The 16,974-nt window shown below is 39.7% G+C and overlaps 1 protein-coding gene and 1 long non-coding RNA gene across 6 annotated transcripts in view; both read left to right on the top strand.

Moving 5' to 3' along the window:
• The window catches only part of LOC129866000 (uncharacterized), a 37,233-nt gene extending 36,497 nt beyond the window's left edge, over positions 1-736 (top strand). For all 5 annotated transcript variants that reach the window (XM_055939132.1, XM_055939134.1, XM_055939136.1 and 2 more), the window contains one exon: positions 9-736. The gene's annotated coding sequence lies outside the window, so the exon portion shown is untranslated. The remainder of the gene's footprint in view (positions 1-8) is intronic.
• Positions 737-11,513: 10,777 nt separating this feature from the next.
• On the top strand, positions 11,514-16,175 carry LOC129866002 (uncharacterized). Its single transcript, XR_008761449.1, has 2 exons — positions 11,514-14,399; positions 14,482-16,175. It is a non-coding gene; the product is annotated as an uncharacterized LOC129866002 (long non-coding RNA).
• The last annotated feature ends 799 nt before the right edge of the window (positions 16,176-16,974 follow it).

Here is a 16,974-nt window from a genome sequence, read left to right on the forward strand (position 1 = left end):
TCTCTCAGAGGACCTGAGCCCTAGGACCATGCGTCAGGACTACCGGGCATGATGACTCCTTGCTGTCCCCAGTCCACCTGGCCTTGCTGCTGCTCCAGTTTCAACTGTTCTGCCTGCGGCTATGGAACCCTGACCTGTTCACCGGACGTGCTACCTGTCCCAGACCTGCTGTTATCAACTCTCTAGAGACAGCAGGAGCGGTAGAGATACTCTCAATGATCGGCTATGAAAAGCCAAATGACATTTACTCCTGAGGTGCTGACCTGTTGCCCCCTCTACAACTACTGTGATTATTGTTATTTGACCGTGCTGGTCATTTATGAACATTTGAACATTTTGGCCATGTTCTGTTATAATCTCCACCCGGCACAGCCAGAAAAGGACTGGCCACCCCTCAGAGCCTGGTTCCTCTAGGTTTCTTCCTAGGTTTTGGCCTTTCTAGGGAGTTTTTCCAAGCCACCTTGCTTCTACAGCTGCATTGCTTGCTGTTTGGGGTTTTAGGCTGGGTTTCTGTACAGCACTTTGAGATATCAGCTGATGTTAGAAGGGGTTTATCAATACATTTGATTGATTCTGCAGTTTAAGCTCTGAATGCAGGAGGGCATGCTTTAGGTGTAGTGCAGTGAATTTGTCTTTGTGATTTTATAAGTGTTCTTTTTTTCTTTTGGTCATGTTTCCTTGTTGCCCAAATGTGTGTGATTTACTTTAAATACATTTCGATTTTATTTATACTGTCTATGAACTAGAGGTCGACCAATTTATGATTTTTCAACGCCGATACCGATTAATGAAGGCCCAAAAAACCCGACGCCGATTTTTATATATTTATATTTGTAATAATGACAATTACAACAATACTGAATGAACACTTTTATTTTAACTTAATATAATACGTAAATAAAATCAATTTAGTCTCAAATAAATAATGAAACATGTTCAATTTGGTTTAAATAATGCAAAAACACAGTGTTGGAGAAGAAAGTAAAAGTGCATTATGTGCCATGTAAGAGAGCTAACGTTTAAGTTCCTTGTTCAGAACATGAGAACATATGAAAGCTGGTGGTTCCTTTTAACATGAGTCTTCAATATTCCCAGGTAAGAAGTTTTAGGTTGTAGTTATTATAGGACTATTTCTCTCTATACGATTTGTATTTCATAGACCTTTGACTATTGGATGTTCTTATAGGCACTTTACATTTAAGTCATTTAGCAGACGCTCTTATCCAGAGCGACTTACAAATTGGAAAGTTCATACATATTCATCCTGGTCCCCCCGTGGGAAATGAACCCACAACCCTGGCGTTGCAAGCGCCATGCTCTACCAACTGAGCCACACGGGACTTTAGTATTGACAGCCTAATCTCGGGAGTTGATAGGCTTGAAGTCATAAACAGGAAAGTGCGGTTTGAATGAATGCTTACGAGCCGGCTGCTGCCTACCACCACTCAGTCAGACTGTTCTATCAAATCATAGACTTAACTATAATGTAATAAACATACAGAAATACCAGCCTTTGGTCATTAATATGGTCAAATCCGGAAACTATCATCTTGAAAACAAAACGTTTATTCTTTCAGTGAAATACAGAACAGTTACGTATTTTATCGAACGGGTGGCATCCGTAAGTTCGCAACGAGCCAGGCGGCCCAAACTGCTGCATTATACCCTGAGTCTGTTGCACAGAACGAAAGAGAAGTGACACAATTTCCCTAGTTAAAAGAAATTCATCTTAGCAGGCAATATTAACTAAATATGCAGGGTTAAAAAAATATATACTTGTGTATTGATTTTAAGAAAGGCATACCAATTAGTTTACCCTGACCAGATGGACTATAAATACATAACGTTACCAATTAGTTTACCCTGACCAGATGGACTATAAATACATAACGTTACCCTGACCAGATGGACTATAAATACATAACGTTACCCTGACCAGATGGACTATAAATACATAACGTTACCCTGACCAGATGGACTATAAATACATAACGTTACCCTGACCAGATGGACTATAAATACATAACGTTACCCTGACCAGATGGACTATAAATACATAACGTTACCAATTAGTTTACCCTGACCAGATGGACTATAAATACATAACGTTACCCTGACCAGATGGACTATAAATACATAACGTTACCCTGACCAGATGGACTATAAATACATAACGTTACCCTGACCAGACGGACTATAAATACATAACGTTACCCTGACCAGATGGACTATAAATACATAACGTTACCCTGACCAGATGGACTATAAATACATAACGTTACCCTGACCAGATGGACTATAAATACATAACGTTACCCTGACCAGATGGACTATAAATACATAACGTTACCCTGACCAGATGGACTATAAATACATAACGTTACCCTGACCAGATGGACTATAAATACATAACGTTACCCTGACCAGATGGACTATAAATACATAACGTTACCCTGACCAGATGGACTATAAATACATAACGTTACCCTGACCAGATGGACTATAAATACATAACGTTACCCTGACCAGATGGACTATAAATACATAACGTTACCCTGACCAGATGGACTATAAATACATAACGTTACCCTGACCAGATGGACTATAAATACATAACGTTACCCTGACCAGATGGACTATAAATACATAACGTTACCCTGACCAGATGGACTATAAATACATAACGTTACCCTGACCAGATGGTCTATAAATACATAACGTTACCCTGACCAGATGGACTATAAATACACAACGTTACCCTGACCAGATGGACTATAAATACATAACGTTACCCTGACCAGATGGACTATAAATACATAACGTTACCCTGACCAGATGGTCTATAAATACATAACGTTACCCTGACCAGATGGACTATAAATACATAACGTTACCCTGACCAGATGGACTATAAATACATAACGTTACCCTGACCAGATGGACTATAAATACATAATGTTACCCTGACCAGATGGACTATAAATACATAATGTTACCCTGACCAGATGGACTATAAATACATAACGTTACCCTGACCAGATGGACTATAAATACATAACGTTACCAATTAGTTTACCCTGACCAGATGGACTATAAATACATAACGTTACCCTGACCAGATGGACTATAAATACATAACGTTACCCTGACCAGATGGACTATAAATACATAATGTTACCCTGACCTGATGGACTATAAATACATAACGTTACCAATTAGTTTACCCTGACCAGATGGACTATAAATACATAATGTTACCCTGACCAGATGGACTATAAATACATAACGTTACCCTGACCAGATGGACTATAAATACACAACGTTACCCTGACCAGATGGACTATAAATACACAACGTTACCCTGACCAGATGGACTATAAATACATAATGTTACCCTGACCAGATGGACTATAAATACATAACGTTACCCTGACCAGATGGACTATAAATACATAACGTTACCCTGACCAGATGGACTATAAATACATAATGTTACCCTGACCAGATGGACTATAAATACATAACGTTACCAATTAGTTTACCCTGACCAGATGGACTATAAATACATAATGTTACCCTGACCAGATGGACTATAAATACACAACGTTACCCTGACCAGATGGACTATAAATACATAACGTTACCCTGACCAGATGGACTATAAATACATAACGTTACCCTGACCAGATGGACTATAAATACATAACGTTACCCTGACCAGATGGACTATAAATACATAACGTTACCCTGACCAGATGGTCTATAAATACATAACGTTACCCTGACCAGATGGACTATAAATGCATAACGTTACCCTGACCAGATGGTCTATAAATACATAACGTTACCCTGACCAGATGGACTATAAATACATAACGTTACCCTGACCAGATGGACTATAAATACATAACGTTACCCTGACCAGATGGACTATAAATACATAACGTTACCCTGACCAGATGGACTATAAATACATAACGTTACCCTGACCAGATGGACTATAAATACATAACGTTACCCTGACCAGATGGACTATAAATACATAACGTTACCAATTAGTTTACCCTGACCAGATGGACTATAAATACATAACGTTACCAATTAGTTTACCCTGACCAGATGGTCTATAAATACACAACGTTACCCTGACCAGATGGACTATAAATACATAACGTTACCCTGACCAGATGGTCTATAAATACATAACGTTACCCTGACCAGATGGACTATAAATACACAACGTTACCCTGACCAGATGGACTATAAATACATAACGTTACCCTGACCAGATGGACTATAAATACACAACGTTACCCTGACCAGATGGACTATAAATACATAACGTTACCAATTAGTTTACCCTGACCAGATGGACTATAAATACATAACGTTACCCTGACCAGATGGACTATAAATACATAACGTTACCCTGACCAGATGGACTATAAATACATAACGTTACCCTGACCAGATGGACTAAAAATATATAACGTTACCCTGACCAGATGGACTATAAATACACAACGTTACCCTGACCAGATGGACTATAAATACATAACGTTACCCTGACCAGATGGACTATAAATACATAACGTTACCAATTAGTTTACCCTGACCAGATGGACTATAAATACATAACGTTACCCTGACCAGATGGTCTATAAATACATAACGTTACCCTGACCAGATGGACTATAAATACAGAACGTTACCCTGACCAGATGGACTATAAATACATAACGTTACCCTGACCAGATGGACTATAAATACATAACGTTACCCTGACCAGATGGACTATAAATACACAACGTTACCCTGACCAGATGGTCTATAAATACACAACGTTACCCTGACCAGATGGACTATAAATACATAACGTTACCCTGACCAGATGGACTATAAATACATAACGTTACCCTGACCAGATGGACTATAAATACATAACGTTACCAATTAGTTTACCCTGACCAGATGGACTATAAATACATAACGTTACCAATTAGTTTACCCTGACCAGATGGTCTATAAATACACAACGTTACCCTGACCAGATGGACTATAAATACATAACGTTACCCTGACCAGATGGTCTATAAATACATAACGTTACCCTGACCAGATGGACTATAAATACACAACGTTACCCTGACCAGATGGACTATAAATACATAACGTTACCCTGACCAGATGGACTATAAATACACAACGTTACCCTGACCAGATGGACTATAAATACATAACGTTACCAATTAGTTTACCCTGACCAGATGGACTATAAATACATAACGTTACCCTGACCAGATGGACTATAAATACATAACGTTACCCTGACCAGATGGACTATAAATACATAACGTTACCCTGACCAGATGGACTATAAATACATAACGTTACCCTGACCAGATGGACTATAAATACACAACGTTACCCTGACCAGATGGACTATAAATACATAACGTTACCCTGACCAGATGGACTATAAATACATAACGTTACCAATTAGTTTACCCTGACCAGATGGACTATAAATACATAACGTTACCCTGACCAGATGGTCTATAAATACATAACGTTACCCTGACCAGATGGACTATAAATACAGAACGTTACCCTGACCAGATGGACTATAAATACATAACGTTACCCTGACCAGATGGACTATAAATACATAACGTTACCCTGACCAGATGGACTATAAATACACAACGTTACCCTGACCAGATGGTCTATAAATACACAACGTTACCCTGACCAGATGGACTATAAATACATAACGTTACCCTGACCAGATGGACTATATATACACAACGTTACCCTGACCAGATGGACTATAAATACATAACGTTACCCTGACCAGATGGACTATAAATACATAACGTTACCCTGACCAGATGGACTATAAATACATAATGTTACCCTGACCAGATGGACTATAAATACATAACGTTACCCTGACCAGATGGACTATAAATACATAACGTTACCCTGACCAGATGGACTATAAATACATAACGTTACCCTGACCAGATGGACTATAAATACATAACGTTACCCTGACCAGATGGTCTATAAATACATAACGTTACCCTGACCAGATGGACTATAAATACATAACGTTACCCTGACCAGATGGACTATAAATACATAACGTTACCCTGACCAGATGGACTATAAATACATAACGTTACCCTGACCAGATGGACTATAAATACATAACGTTACCCTGACCAGATGGACTATAAATACATAACGTTACCCTGACCAGATGGACTATAAATACATAACGTTACCCTGACCAGATGGACTATAAATACATAACGTTACCCTGACCAGATGGACTATAAATACATAACGTTACCCTGACCAGATGGACTATAAATACATAACGTTACCAATTAGTTTACCCTGACCAGATGGACTATAAATACATAACGTTACCAATTAGTTTACCCTGACCAGATGGTCTATAAATACATAACGTTACCCTGACCAGATGGACTATAAATACATAACGTTACCCTGACCAGATGGACTATAAATACATAACGTTACCCTGACCAGATGGACTATAAATACATAACGTTACCAATTAGTTTACCCTGACCAGATGGACTATAAATACATAACGTTACCCTGACCAGATGGACTATAAATACATAACGTTACCCTGACCAGATGGACTATAAATACATAACGTTACCCTGACCAGATGGACTATAAATACATAACGTTACCCTGACCAGATGGACTATAAATACATAACGTTACCCTGACCAGATGGACTATAAATACATAACGTTACCCTGACCAGATGGACTATAAATACATAACGTTACCCTGACCAGATGGACTATAAATACATAACGTTACCCTGACCAGATGGACTATAAATACATAACGTTACCAATTAGTTTACCCTGACCAGATGGACTATAAATACATAACGTTACCAATTAGTTTACCCTGACCAGATGGACTATAAATACATAACGTTACCCTGACCAGATGGACTATAAATACATAACGTTACCCTGACCAGATGGACTATAAATACATAACGTTACCCTGACCAGATGGACTATAAATACATAACGTTACCCTGACCAGATGGACTATAAATACATAACGTTACCCTGACCAGATGGACTATAAATACATAACGTTACCCTGACCAGATGGACTATAAATACATAACGTTACCCTGACCAGATGGACTATAAATACATAACGTTACCCTGACCAGATGGACTATAAATACATAACGTTACCCTGACCAGATGGACTATAAATACATAACGTTACCCTGACCAGATGGTCTATAAATACATAACGTTACCAATTAGTTTACCCTGACCAGATGGACTATAAATACATAACGTTACCCTGACCAGATGGACTATAAATACATAACGTTACCCTGACCAGATGGACTATAAATACATAACGTTACCCTGACCAGATGGACTATAAATACATAACGTTACCCTGACCAGATGGTCTATAAATACATAACGTTACCAATTAGTTTACCCTGACCAGATGGACTATAAATACATAACGTTACCCTGACCAGATGGACTATAAATACATAACGTTACCCTGACCAGATGGACTATAAATACATAACGTTACCCTGACCAGATGGACTATAAATACATAACGTTACCCTGACCAGATGGACTATAAATACATAACGTTACCCTGACCAGATGGACTATAAATACACAACGTTACCCTGACCAGATGGACTATAAATACATAACGTTACCAATTAGTTTACCCTGACCAGATGGACTATAAATACACAACGTTACCCTGACCAGATGGACTATAAATACATAACGTTACCCTGACCAGATGGACTATAAATACATAACGTTACCCTGACCAGATGGACTATAAATACATAACGTTACCAATTAGTTTACCCTGACCAGATGGACTATAAATACATAACGTTACCCTGACCAGATGGACTATAAATACATAACGTTACCCTGACCAGATGGACTATAAATACATAACGTTACCCTGACCAGATGGTCTATAAATACATAACGTTACCCTGACCAGATGGACTATAAATACATAACGTTACCCTGACCAGATGGACTATAAATACATAACGTTACCCTGACCAGATGGACTATAAATACATAACGTTACCCTGACCAGATGGACTATAAATACATAACGTTACCCTGACCAGATGGACTATAAATACATAACGTTACCCTGACCAGATGGACTATAAATACATAACGTTACCCTGACCAGATGGACTATAAATACATAACGTTACCCTGACCAGATGGACTATAAATACATAACGTTACCCTGACCAGATGGACTATAAATACATAACGTTACCCTGACCAGATGGTCTATAAATACATAACGTTACCAATTAGTTTACCCTGACCAGATGGACTATAAATACATAACGTTACCCTGACCAGATGGACTATAAATACATAACGTTACCCTGACCAGATGGACTATAAATACATAACGGTACCCTGACCAGATGGACTATAAATACATAACGTTACCCTGACCAGATGGACTATAAATACATAACGTTACCCTGACCAGATGGACTATAAATACACAACGTTACCCTGACCAGATGGACTATAAATACATAACGTTACCAATTAGTTTACCCTGACCAGATGGACTATAAATACACAACGTTACCCTGACCAGATGGACTATAAATACATAACGTTACCCTGACCAGATGGACTATAAATACATAACGTTACCCTGACCAGATGGACTATAAATACATAACGTTACCAATTAGTTTACCCTGACCAGATGGACTATAAATACATAACGTTACCCTGACCAGATGGACTATAAATACATAACGTTACCCTGACCAGATGGACTATAAATACATAACGTTACCCTGACCAGATGGTCTATAAATACATAACGTTACCCTGACCAGATGGACTATAAATACATAACGTTACCCTGACCAGATGGACTATAAATACATAACGTTACCCTGACCAGATGGACTATAAATACATAACGTTACCCTGACCAGATGGACTATAAATACATAACGTTACCCTGACCAGATGGACTATAAATACATAACGTTACCCTGACCAGATGGACTATAAATACATAACGTTACCCTGACCAGATGGACTATAAATACATAACGTTACCCTGACCAGATGGACTATAAATACATAACGTTACCCTGACCAGATGGACTATAAATACATAACGTTACCCTGACCAGATGGACTATAAATACATAACGTTACCCTGACCAGATGGACTATAAATACATAACGTTACCCTGACCAGATGGACTATAAATACATAACGTTACCCTGACCAGATGGACTATAAATACATAACGTTACCCTGACCAGATGGACTATAAATACATAACGTTACCCTGACCAGATGGACTATAAATACATAACGTTACCCTGACCAGATGGACTATAAATACATAACGTTACCCTGACCAGATGGACTATAAATACATAACGTTACCCTGACCAGATGGACTATAAATACATAACGTTACCCTGACCAGATGGACTATAAATACATAACGTTACCCTGACCAGATGGACTATAAATACATAACGTTACCCTGACCAGATGGACTATAAATACATAACGTTACCCTGACCAGATGGTCTATAAATACATAACGTTACCCTGACCAGATGGACTATAAATACATAACGTTACCCTGACCAGATGGACTATAAATACATAACGTTACCCTGACCAGATGGACTATAAATACATAACGTTACCCTGACCAGATGGACTATAAATACATAATGTTACCCTGACCAGATGGACTATAAATACATAACGTTACCCTGACCAGATGGACTATAAATACATAACGTTACCCTGACCAGATGGACTATAAATACATAACGTTACCCTGACCAGATGGACTATAAATACATAATGTTACCCTGACCAGATGGACTATAAATACATAACGTTACCCTGACCAGATGGACTATAAATACATAATGTTACCCTGACCAGATGGACTATAAATACATAACGTTACCCTGACCAGATGGACTATAAATACATAACGTTACCCTGACCAGATGGACTATAAATACATAACGTTACCCTGACCAGATGGACTATAAATACATAACGTTACCCTGACCAGATGGTCTATAAATACATAACGTTACCCTGACCAGATGGACTATAAATACATAACGTTACCCTGACCAGATGGACTATAAATACATAACGTTACCCTGACCAGATGGACTATAAATACATAACGTTACCCTGACCAGATGGACTATAAATACATAACGTTACCCTGACCAGATGGACTATAAATACATAACGTTACCCTGACCAGATGGACTATAAATACATAACGTTACCCTGACCAGATGGACTATAAATACATAACGTTACCCTGACCAGATGGACTATAAATACATAACGTTACCCTGACCAGATGGACTATAAATACATAACGTTACCCTGACCAGATGGACTATAAATACATAACGTTACCCTGACCAGATGGACTATAAATACATAACGTTACCAATTAGTTTACCCTGACCAGATGGACTATAAATACATAACGTTACCAATTAGTTTACCCTGACCAGATGGTCTATAAATACATAACGTTACCCTGACCAGATGGACTATAAATACATAACGTTACCCTGACCAGATGGACTATAAATACATAACGTTACCCTGACCAGATGGACTATAAATACATAACGTTACCAATTAGTTTACCCTGACCAGATGGACTATAAATACATAACGTTACCCTGACCAGATGGACTATAAATACATAACGTTACCCTGACCAGATGGACTATAAATACATAACGTTACCCTGACCAGATGGACTATAAATACATAACGTTACCCTGACCAGATGGACTATAAATACATAACGTTACCCTGACCAGATGGACTATAAATACATAACGTTACCCTGACCAGATGGACTATAAATACATAACGTTACCCTGACCAGATGGACTATAAATACATAACGTTACCCTGACCAGATGGACTATAAATACATAACGTTACCAATTAGTTTACCCTGACCAGATGGACTATAAATACATAACGTTACCAATTAGTTTACCCTGACCAGATGGACTATAAATACATAACGTTACCCTGACCAGATGGACTATAAATACATAACGTTACCCTGACCAGATGGACTATAAATACATAACGTTACCCTGACCAGATGGACTATAAATACATAACGTTACCCTGACCAGATGGACTATAAATACATAACGTTACCCTGACCAGATGGACTATAAATACATAACGTTACCCTGACCAGATGGACTATAAATACATAACGTTACCCTGACCAGATGGACTATAAATACATAACGTTACCCTGACCAGATGGACTATAAATACATAACGTTACCCTGACCAGATGGACTATAAATACATAACGTTACCCTGACCAGATGGACTATAAATACATAACGTTACCCTGACCAGATGGACTATAAATACATAACGTTACCCTGACCAGATGGACTATAAATACATAACGTTACCCTTACCAGATGGACTATAAATACATAACGTTACCCTGACCAGATGGACTATAAATACATAACGTTACCCTGACCAGATGGACTATAAATACATAACGTTACCCTGACCAGATGGTCTATAAATACATAACGTTACCCTGACCAGATGGACTATAAATACATAACGTTACCCTGACCAGATGGACTATAAATACATAACGTTACCCTGACCAGATGGACTATAAATACATAACGTTACCCTGACCAGATGGACTATAAATACATAATGTTACCCTGACCAGATGGACTATAAATACATAACGTTACCCTGACCAGATGGACTATAAATACATAACGTTACCCTGACCAGATGGACTATAAATACATAACGTTACCCTGACCAGATGGACTATAAATACATAATGTTACCCTGACCAGATGGACTATAAATACATAACGTTACCCTGACCAGATGGACTATAAATACATAACGTTACCCTGACCAGATGGACTATAAATACATAACGTTACCAATTAGTTTACCCTGACCAGATGGACTATAAATACATAACGTTACCCTGACCAGATGGACTATAAATACATAACGTTACCAATTAGTTTACCCTGACCAGATGGACTATAAATACATAACGTTACCCTGACCAGATGGACTATAAATACATAACGTTACCAATTAGTTTACCCTGTTGTTGCTTGTGTCTGTAAGAATTTTTTGAAGATAAATACACAATGCAGATGACTAAAAGTCAATAGGACTAAAGGTCAAAGGGACTAAAGGTCAAGAGGACTAAAGGTCAAAGGGACTAAAAGTCAAGAGGACTAAAGGTCAAAGGGATTAATGATCAATGTGAAGTGTTTGTTCTGAAACAGGGGATTAACGATCAATGGGAATAGTGTTTGTTCTGTAATAGGGGATTAATGATCAATGGGTCAGAGACATGGGAGGAATGTGTCTATACAGTGGGCCTGAAACAGGATACTTGTTATTTGGCCATTGGCCCAGTTTTATTGCAAGGAATTTTAATTGGTCAACCACAGGCTGGGGCTGGGTTCTAAAACTACATCCTGTCCCTTTGTTCTGGGGAGATAATCACTGAGGAGAGAATCACCGGGGAGATAATCACTGAGGAGATAATCACTGAGGAGAGAATCACTGGGGAGATAATCACCGAGGAGATAATCACTGAGGAGATAATCACTGAGGAGATAATCACTGAGGAGATAATCACTGGGGAGATAATCACCGAGGAGATAATCACTGTGGAGATAATCACCAGGGAGATAATCACTGAGGAGAGAATCACTGAGGAGATAATCACTGGGGAGATAATCACTGAGGAGAGAATCACTGGGGAGATAATCACTGAGGAGAGAATCACTGAGGAGAGAATCACTAAGGAGAGAATCACTGGGGAGATAATCACTGGGGAGAGAATCACTGAGGAGAGAATCACTAAGGAGAGAATCACGGGAGAAAACATCTACCTCCAAGCAAATCTACAATTTGTCCTCTTTGAATAAACCTGTTTTTCTCCCCTGGTTTGCTCTGGGGTCTGTGTTATTGAAGAGTAACATCAACTGTTAACATCTCTCTTGGAGTGATTATATGTTATCATTTTTTGCTAAATATATACCGGAGGAGAGTGGAAAACCGACTTGAGCGCACGTGAAAAAATGGCGCCGCATCAACCTCTCTCTTCAATCTAACGTTTAATGGATGATGCGATGGAAGTCATTCTGAATGGATTTCGACATCCCAGAGAAGACAATAGAACGTTCTATATGTTCAGCAAGTAAAGCATCGTAACGTGACCGCTGCAAGCTCCTTGTAGTTGCCCTTGTTAGAGGAACGTCCCCTCTCGTCGTGTCCTCTGAAAGCCAGTTCTTTCAGGCCCAAAAACACAGTGGCGTTGAGAAACAGTAGTTGCCCTTGTTAGAGGAACGTCCCCTCTCGTCGTGTCCTCTAAAAGCCAGTTCTTTCAGGCCCAAAAACACAGTGGCGTTGAGAAGCAGTTTGAGAACATCTCTGTTTCTTTTTGCTTCCTCGTTGTGTTGAGCAGTTTGAGTTCGCGGACCTTCGTCATGATCGATGCGGCTTTTTCCCCAGAAGCTTGAACCTGATGTGGGCATTTATACGCTCCCTGCTTTTGTTTTGCCGTTTAGCTGAACGATCGATGTTCAGGTCAACGTACCCCTCATTCGCAGAAAGCTCAGACTTTCCAAATAGCAAGCAAGGCCAGCAATACAGGCGGCTTGATGAAAGGCTCCCTGTTAAACAGCTATACTATTGATACCAGGTGGTATTGATGAAAGGCTCAAGGTTAACCAGCTATACTTTTGATACCAGGTGGTATTGATGAAAGGCTCCCTGTTAACCAGCTGTACCTTTGATACCAGGTGGTGGTATTGATGAAATGCTCCCTGTTAACCAGCTGTACCTTTTGATACCAGGTGGTGTTGATGAAAGACTCCCTGTTAACCAGCTGTACCTTTTGATACCAGGTGGTATTGATGAAAGACTCCCTGTTAACCAGCTATACAATTGATACCAGGTGGTATTGATGAAAGGCTCCCTGTTAACCAGCTATACTATTGATACCAGGTGGTATTGATGAAAGGCTCCCTGTTAACCAGCTGTACCTTTTGATACCAGGTGGTATTGATGAAAGGCTCCCTGTTAACCAGCTGTACCTTTTGATACCAGGTGGTATTGATGAAAGGCTCCCTGTTAACCAGCTGTACTTTTGATACCAGGTGGTATTGATGAAAGGCTCCCTGTTAACCAGCTATACCTTTTGATACCAGGTGGTATTGATGAAAGGCTCCCTGTTAACCAGCTATACCAGGTGGTATTGATGAAAGACTCCCTGTTAACCAGCTATACCAGGTGGTATTGATGAAAGACTCCCTGTTAACCAGCTATACCTTTTGATACCAGGTGGTATTGATGAAAGACTCCCTGTTAACCAGCTATACCTTTTGATACCAGGTGGTATTGATGAAAGACTCCCTGTTAACCAGCTATACCTTTTGATACCAGGTGGTATTGATGAAAGGCTCCCTGTTAACCAGCTATACCTTTTGATACCAGGTGGTATTGATGAAAGACTCCCTGTTAACCAGCTGTACCTTTTGATACCAGGTGGTATTGATGAAAGACTCCCTGTTAACCAGCTGTACCTTTTGATACCAGGTGGTATTGATGAAAGACTCCCTGTTAACCAGCTATACCTTTTGATACCAGGTGGTATTGATGAAAGACTCCCTGTTAACCAGCTATACCTTTTGATACCAGGTGGTATTGATGAAAGACTCCCTGTTAACCAGCTATACCTTTTGATACCAGGTGGTATTGATGAAAGACTCCCTGTTAACCAGCTGTACCTTCTGATACCAGGTGGTGTTGAACGCCCTCCTCTTTTCATCCTTCTTTATGTAACAGAGGACGACCCTCTGTCTTAATTCACACCTTTTCCGTGTACCCCAGACAATGAAAGGGGTTCTTCAACAAAAAGTCCACAACATTTTCAGTAGTGTTGGCAGAGAAAGGTGCACACTCGAGCTAGTAGCTAGCTAGCCACTGCTACTTGCTACTGAAATTAGTGAGTTATTTCAATTTGCCTTACTAACTGGACACAAAAATGAAGTTCTAAAACCAAGAAAACTATTTTTAATCTAAATAAATTAAACCTCCTCCATGTCCTCCTGTAATTTGAAGAAACTAATTTGAATTTAATAATATCAAAAAAATGCTCAACTATCACTTTTCAATCTCTCCAATAATGTCACCAACTCACCAAGCTTCTCAACACATAGATCCCCCCCCCATAATGCTCTGCGGCACAACCCCAATGCTACACACCAGGTTCATTCTCTGATCCTAATTATATGATTGGATGGACAACATGTTAGTTCACTACTGAGGCCGTACTCTGTAAGTTGTCATAATTACCATGTAGGTCTATGGAAGGGGTTGAGAACCATGAGCCTCCTAGGGTTTGTATTGAAGTCAATGTACCCAGAGGAGGATGGAAGCTAGCTGTCCTCCGGCTACATCATGGTGCTACTCTACAGAGTGCTGTTGACAGGCTACTGTAGACCTTCTTTGCAAAACAGTGTGTTTGAATCAATTATTTGGTGACATATCAATATATTTAGCATAGTTTAATCTGAAAATTATAACTTGTTTTGTGTTTCACACCTGAACACCGGCTCGGAGGAGCCTCCACTGCAGTATACCCAGAATGCACCGCGTGGCCCATTGACAACATCTCCTCAAAGTATCTTTGAGCCATGGTAGCCATGGTGGTTTCCACTTTTGTCTTGCGACATCCGTATCCCATTGAAATTGAAATGAAAAGGGTTAGGGTTATAGAGGGCGATGGGCGTGGTGGCAGAACAAGGGGCAGTTCTCATAGAACACATGCAAACCGGCCTCTATTTACATGCTGCTTATGAGTGCATTTCACACTACTACTTTAGGATTATAATAGGATTTTAAGGCTTGTATGAATGTCCTGCTTAATACAATGTTTGTCATCAATCAACTGCATTATACTTAATTAAACACTTCAACTTCAACCAGTAAAATGGCTCTTTGTCTAGCTTTTGCTACTGTCTCCTCTGGATAGAACCCTCCGTTACCCAACCTTATCTGGATAGAACCCTCCGTTACCCAACCTTATCTGGATAGAACCCTCCGTTACCCAACCTTATCTGGCTAGAACCCTCCGTTACCCAACCTTATCTGGATAGAACCCTCCGTTACCCAACCTTATCTGGATAGAACCCTCCGTTACCCAACCTTATCTGGATAGAACCCTCCTTTACCCAACCTTATCTGGATAGAACCCTCCGTTACCCAACCTTATCTGGATAGAACCCTCCGTTACCCAACCTTATCTGGATAGAACCCTCCGTTACCCAACCTTATCTGGATAGAACCCTCCGTTACCCAACCTTATCTGGATAGAACCCTCCTTCACCCAACCTTATCTGGATAGAACCCTCCGTTACCCAACCTTATCTGGTTAGAACCCTCCTTTACCCAACCTTATCTGGATAGAACCCTCCGTTACCCAACCTTATCTGGTTAGAACCCTCCGTTACCCAACCTTATCTGGTTAGAACCCTCCTTTACCCAACCTTATCTGGATAGAACCCTCCGTCACCCAACCTTATCTGGTTAGAACCCTCCGTTACCCAACCTTATCTGGATAGAACCCTCCGTTACCCAACCTTATCTGGTTAGAACCCTCCGTCACCCAACCTTATCTGGATAGAACCCTCCTTTACCCAACCTTATCTGGATAGAACCCTCCGTTACCCAACCTTATCTGGATAGAACCCTCCGTCACCCAACCTTATCTGGTTAGAACCC

This window comes from Salvelinus fontinalis, chromosome 11, assembly GCF_029448725.1.
Source record: "Salvelinus fontinalis isolate EN_2023a chromosome 11, ASM2944872v1, whole genome shotgun sequence".
NCBI classification, from domain to species: Eukaryota; Metazoa; Chordata; class Actinopteri; order Salmoniformes; family Salmonidae; genus Salvelinus; species Salvelinus fontinalis.